Source organism: Phaseolus vulgaris, chromosome 11 (assembly GCF_000499845.2).
Source record: "Phaseolus vulgaris cultivar G19833 chromosome 11, P. vulgaris v2.0, whole genome shotgun sequence".
In the NCBI taxonomy this organism is placed as follows: Eukaryota; Viridiplantae; Streptophyta; class Magnoliopsida; order Fabales; family Fabaceae; genus Phaseolus; species Phaseolus vulgaris.
Window position 1 is genome coordinate 26,288,985 of NC_023749.2, and position 7,390 is coordinate 26,296,374.

Sequence of the window (7,390 nt, forward strand, 5' to 3'; positions counted from 1 at the left end):
CAAAAAAACTTGAAAGCTTTTTGACATTGGTTACATTTCCAGGGGTATAACCAAGTCCATTCTTATTGAAAACAGCATTCTGTGATCCAAGGAGAGACTAAAGGTTTTCTCTTCCCTTGGTGAAATTGGAAAGGGTTTTCAGCAAATACTCGACTTGTTTTTCCAATTTTTTGCAGTTTTCACAGGTTTAAATAGAGGCATGCAAGCAAATTAGTTCAAGGCTTACCAAATTTGTTTTGGTCTTATGCAATTCTTCCTCAAGTGTTTTTACTTTAGGAGCCAACACTTTATTTACCTTTTGCAGCTTATTGCATATTGCAGCTAGCCTATTTGCTTCATCATGTGTTTCCTTGAAGGCAGCAAGCAAATCATCATAGTTATCAGAATCAGCAGAAAAATTACTTACTGAATCAGAGCTTGACTCCTCATCCTTCATCATGAAGCACAAATTGTTCTCCTCATCTTCTGTTGAAGAGCTGCTGGTTGAGGATGCTTCATTTTCCTCCCATGAGATGTAGGCTCTTCTTCCTTTGTTCCTTTCAAATTTCTTGCTGGCAGATTTGTGCTTAGTTTGATTGTCTGGACAATCTGTTTTGATATGCCCTGTTTTCCCACATCCAAAGCAAGTATATTTAGAGGAATTTGAATCATTGGGATTAGGATACCTTCTTCTCTGCTGGTTCCTATTTCTGCTTTTCTTTCTCAGGAATTTCTTGAATCTTTTTGTAAGAAGGCTGATTATGTCATCACCTTCAGCATCTTCTTTTTCCTCCTTGATCTCATCCAGTTCAGTTGCTTTCAGTGCAAGACCTTTGGGTTTTCTCTCTGTTGTTTCCTGCTCTTTGAGTCTTTTGAGCTCTAGCTCATGCTCCATCAGCTTTCCAAACAGTGCAGCAATTCCCAGCTTTGACAGATCACGGCTTTCAGATATGGCAGTCACCTTTGGTTGCCAGCTTCTGTCGAGGCACTTCAATATCTTTATTTTAAGTTCCTCTCTGTCAAATTCTTTTCCCAAGCCAGTGAGGTGATTCACAATATGGGTGAATCTTTTCTGCACATCAGCAATGCTCTCCTCAGGTTGCATTCTGAACAGTTCATATTCTTGGATGAGAGCATGTTTCCTTGACCTCTTCACATCTTCAGTACCCTCATGAGTCACTTCTAAGACTTCCCACATCTCCTTAGCTGACTTACATTGAGATATCCTGAAGAACTCATCCATTGTCAATGCAGAGGTTATGATGTTCTTGGCCACAAGATCATGTTGAGCCTTCCTCCTTTCGGTCTCATTCCATTCTGATCTTGGCTTTACCACTTCTTCATCCTTGACAACCTGCATTGGCACATAAGGTCCATTGACCACAGCTTCCCAAATTAATGCATCAATGGATTCCATGAAAATTCTCATTCTAACTTTTCAAAATGCATAATTCATTCCATTGAACATAGGTGGTCTATTAACAGCAGATCCTTCAGCAAAAAGCACATTAAACTCAGACATTATTACAAACAAACTTAATTAAAATACATGTCCTAGCTCTTGATACCAATTGTTGGGTTTAATAGTGCCAAAGTTCAAGAGGGGGGGTGAATTGACCTTTTAAAACTTTCTCGCAGAAACAGCGTTTAACACAGTTATACAGAAAATAAATTGATTTATGTGAAAAAGAACAAATTTATTTCAACACTGTTTTTGTTTGAAAAGCGTTTATACAGCAAGGTTAATCACAAGATTATGCAGATAGATTTTCCAGATGCACACACACAGATATCAGAATGAAAAACAGTGAAACACAGAAAACAGCAAACCTTAATTCCAATTAATGTGATTTAGGTTCAGTTAAGGGCTTGACAATTAGTGAGACAATCTATCACACTCAACCTGTTTTATTAGCCTTTAACAGATTATCAGTGTTCTTATTGAAACCAGACAGTTTTCCAGAAATTAAGAACAGTATGCACAGCGCCCAGAAAGAACAGATTTATTTTCAATTGAACAGATTTATTTCTTTGTTGTTTTATCAATTATGCAGAAACAAAATTGCAGAGAGTGAGAGAGAATTAACACAAGCAGTTATACTGGTTCACTCAACTGAGCTACATCCAGTCTTCACCAAAACCAGGTGGAAATCACTAAAACACAGTACAACCAAGTACAATTCCCACTGTTCTTCAAACCTACAAGAACTTAGGTACTCTTTCTGAAAAAACCTATTTCAACACACACCCACTCTTCAAGAAAACCTATCAAGAAGAGTGTTCAACCAAACTATTACAAGAAATGAGAAGTGAAACGACTACACCTGATTGAGAATACAAAGATCTGCCTTAAACCAGTAGGCAAGTTTGCTTGAACACTAGCTGCACCTCACACCAAGCTTTTGGAACCAAACCAAGAACAAGCACTTTATGCTTTTTGAAATCTTTGAAGAACAAATGCTAATCCTTTTAAACTCTTAATTATCTGCTGTCAAAACTTGTTTTTGCAAATGTATGAACGATTGTTAAACTCAGAAACAAGTTTGTATTTTATAGAAAACCAACTTATAACAGAACTTTAAAAAACAGTTAAAGCTGTTATAAAATGAACAGATTGAAAATAAAATGAACAGATTTATTTTCCAAAACAGTTAGAGAATTTGTTAAGTGAGGAGACTTAGTCAACCATTCTGGTGCTGAGATAAAACTGAAAATCGTTTAAGCTTGACAAGGCACCAGAGACAAAAAGAATCTATTCATTGACAGATGAACAGATTTATTTTTCAAAATGAAAACAGAGAAAGTTTAACTATTTAAAACTCATTCGTTTTGAAAGATATAAGACTTAGTCAAAATACATGATGCACAAAAACTAATTTTTACAAGACTTAGCCAAGGCATCAGTGTTAAAATGAATCTGTTTATTTAGAAAAGAACAGATTTATTTTTATGCAGTAAACGTGTTTTTTGTAAGACATGTGAAAAACAGTTTAAGAAAACATATGTTTGTTCTTATCACATGGCCAGTGGTTATGAGGTGAGTTACTCAGCAAAAAGCCCACTCTTAGACAACTTATAAGCTCTACCTAAGACACACTTAAAGCAAAGCAAAATACAAATGAAATGTACATAGAAGTCTTCATCAAACACAATCTTGAAGGGGCAACAACCATCTTCAACAGTTACGACGTCTTCTTCCTCTAAATGATAAGCTTTAGTGGACTACTCACCACGACGTCGCAATCCGAACACTTCAACGGACCATTCAATCGGTAGGAGCGACGGGCGGTGTGTACAAAGGGCAGGGACGAAGTCAACGCGAGCTGATGACTCGCGCTCACTAGGAATTCCTCGTTGAAGACCAACAAATGCAATGATCTATCCCTATCACGATGAAATTTCAAAGATTACCCGGGCCTGTCGGCCAAGGTTATAGATTCGTTGAATACATCAGTGTAGCGCGCGTGCGGCCCAGAACATCTAAGGGCATCACAGACCTCTTATTGCCTCAAACTTCCATGGCCTAAGCAGCCATAATCCCTCTAAGAAGCTAGCCGTGGAAGGCTACCTCCACATAGCTATTTAGCATGCTGAGGTCTCGTTCGTTAACGAAATTAACCAGACAAATCGCTCCACCAACTAAGAACGGCCATGCACCACCACCCATAAAATCAAGAAAGAGCTCTCAGTCTGTCAATCCTTACTATGTCTGGACCTGGTAAGTTTCCCCGTGTTGAGTCAAATTAAGCCGCAGGCTCCACTCCTGGTGGTGCCCTTCCGTCAATTCCTTTAAGTTTCAGCCTTGCGACCATACTCCCCCCGGAACCCAAAGACTTTGATTTCTCATAAGGTGCCAGCGGAGTCCTAAAAGAAAAATCCGCTGATCCCTGGTCGGCATCGTTTATGGTTGAGACTAGGACGGTATCTGATCGTCTTCGAGCCCCCAACTTTCGTTCTTGATTAATGAAAACATCCTTGGCAAATGCTTTCGCAGTTGTTCGTTTTTCATAAATCCAAGAATTTCACCTTTGACTATGAAATACGAATGCCCCTTACTGTCCCTGTTAATCATTACTCTGATCCCGAAGGCCAACACAATAGGATTAGAATCATGTGGTGTTATCCCATGCTAATGTATCCAGAGCATAGGCTTGCTTTGAGCACTCTAATTTCTTCAAAGTAACGGCACCGGAGGCACGACCAGGCCAGTTAAGCCCAGGAGCACATTGCCGGCAGAAGGGACGACCCGACCAGTGAACACCAGAGGCGAACCAATCGACCCAACCCAAGGTCCAACTACGAGCTTTTTAACTACAACAACTTAAATATACGCTATTGGAGCTGGAATTACCGCGGCTGCTGGCATCGGACTTGCCCTCCAATGGATCCTCATTAAAGGATTTAGATTGTACTCATTCCAATTACCAGACTCAATGAGCCCGGTATTGTTATTTATTGTCACTACCTCCCAGTGTCAGGATTGGGTAATTTGCACGCCTGCTGCCTTCCCTGGATGTGGTAGCCGTTTCTCAAGCTCCCTCTCCGGAATCGAACCCTAATTCTCCGTCACTCGTGACCACCATGGTAGGCCACTATCGTACCATCGAAAGTTGATAGGGCAGAAATTTGAATGATGCGTCGCCGGCATAAGGGCCGTGCGATCCGACGAGTTATCATGAATCATGAAAGCAATAGGCAAAGCCTGCGTTGACCTTTTATCTAATAAATGCGTGCCTTCCAGAAGTCGGGGTTTGTTGCACATATTAGCTATAGAATTACTACGGTTATCCGAGTAGTAGATACCATCAAATAAACTATAACTGATTTAATGAGCCATTCGCAGTTTCTCAGTCTGAATTAGTTCATACTTACACATGCATGGCTTAATCTTTGAGACAAGCATATGACTACTGGCAGGATCAACCAGGTAGCATCCATCGGGGTTGCCCCGGCTCGGATGGTGGGTAACCGAATATTTAGAACTCGCACGGGTCGCCCGGGGGTTCGCCGCATGCACCGAATCCGAGGGAACTGCCCCGCCGTGTGTGCCGCCATGCCCGTTGCTTGCTTACGAGGACATGGCGGACCACGTGCGTGACTTCGGGGTCCTCCGAGACGTCCACCGCATGGTGGAAGCCCGGATGGAAACACTCTTTGCAAGCACACGAGGATGCCTTTTGGTACGTAGGCAACACAGGGAACGTGATCTCTCGCCCAGGGAACCGGATGGAAAACAAGGGGGATGGATGTCTGACCGTTCGATGCACGGGGCATGGAGCCAGCCGACAACAACATCCTCATTACAACTCACACACCCTCGCGTTCGCAAGACACCACACCACTGGACAGTCCACCCCCCGCTCGCACTTGGCGAGTGAGCAAATGGAAAATCAAGTGACCCAGTGTCCGCATCGCTAGGTTTGGAAAAGAACTTTCGCGTGTCCCGTGCGTGCAACAAACTTCTCTGCCCGTGCCCACCAAACTTCTTTGCGTGGCCCAAATCTTCCCCGATCGCACCGGGCCATAGTTCCAACTCGTCTCATCCGTGCTTCTTCTCCAGCAAGACCACCATGGCAGATCGCCAAGATGCTATTGAGGGAGAAGCCACGCGGATGAGGCCGTGCCTTCCCTGTGGTGGTTGCTACTGGACCGAGAGTAATAAAGCCCTTTATGCCAACCGCTAACCTGCAATGCATGGCTGCGCGACTGACTGATGACATTACCCCCGGCCGGCCGCAAGCCAGACATGATGGCCCCTTCCCCGCAAACAGTTGGAAGCCATACCCCCTTGATGAGCCACACAACGAAAATCCCACGGGCGTGCCACAACTTCACATAACAGGTTCACATTTTTTCACCACCGGGTCAGTCGGCCGGAACCGACGGCGGCCACCACCATGCCGTGCCCACCGTGGGTGACACCAACCCAAGTTGGTGGATCAACCATGTGTGGGTGTTTCGACTTGACCCAGCGCAAAGCAAGCCAAAACGTGAGGGGAATGCATGGACCGCACCAAAATCTTACCTGGTGCAAAGCTGGATGGATTGAGGAGTACCCCCCCTATAAGAGTTAAATATGCAAAAGCCACTTTTGTACAAGTATATACATTTATTTGAGCAGACATAAGTTCTGTTTTGGTACCTAGAGAACGAATTTTCATGACATTTTTTCCAGAGATCCTCATAAAAATGGTACAACATTGCCTGCAAAAAATTAGAATTTTTCGACACGGGGAACTATATTTTTTATTTTTCCAAGACCCGAAATGTGGAAAATCGGGAAAAATGGAAAAACGTATCTAGTCACCGTATTTTTGCATAATTTTTTCCAGTCCATCCCATAATAATATCAAGAAAGTGCCCACCAAGTTTCGTTAAGATTGGCCAAGGTTTCGAATTTTCATGAATTTTTTTCAAAACGCTCTATTTTGCAACATTTCAAAATTCAAAACCACATCAAGATGGCTTGGTTTTGCTACCAAACTCTGTAGACCTAATTCTGCATGCATTTGTGACACTTCCCAACCAAGAAAGCTCAAAAACCATGACTTTGAAAATTTCATGATTCATGGCACACCGCCGAGTCACAAAATCAAGCAAAAACACCAAAATCATGGAACTTGGCTTTGCACCAACCATGCCAGGATCAATTCCTTTTGCTCCCAAACTTCTCCCACATTACTTTGGAGGCATTTGTGAAGATTGAGTCCAGCCAGTTTTCCAAAACCATGAATTTCGTTTTACACCCCACACACCACCAAGTCGCAAAATCAAGCAAAAACACCAATATCATGGAACTTGGCTATGCACCAACCATGCCAAGATCAATTCCTTTTGCTCCCAAAATTCTCCAACATCACTTTGGAGGCATTTGTGAGGATTGAGTCGAGCCAGTTTTCCAAAACCAAGATTTTTGTTTTTCACCCCACACCACCAAGTCACAAAATCAAGCCAAAACACCAAAATCATGCTCTTGGCTATGCACCAAGCATGCCAAGATTAATTCCTTTTCCTCCGAAACTTCTCCCACATGACTTTGGAGGTATTTGTAAGGATTGAGTCCAGCCAGTTTTCCAAAAAATGATTTTCGTTTTTCACCCCACACACCACCAGGTCACAAAATCAAGCCAAAAAACCAAAATCATGGAACTTGGCTTTGCACCAACCATACCAAGATCAATTCCTTTTGCTCCCAAACTTCTCCCACATCACTTTGGAGGCATTTGTAAGGATTGAGTCCAGCCAAACTTCCAAAACCATGATTTTCGTTTTTCACCCTTGACACCACCAAGTCACAAAATCAAGCCAAAACACCAAAATCATGCACTTGGCTATGCACAACCAATGCCAAGATCAATTCCTTTTGCTCCCAAACTTCCCCCACATCACTTTGGAGGAATTTTTGAGGATT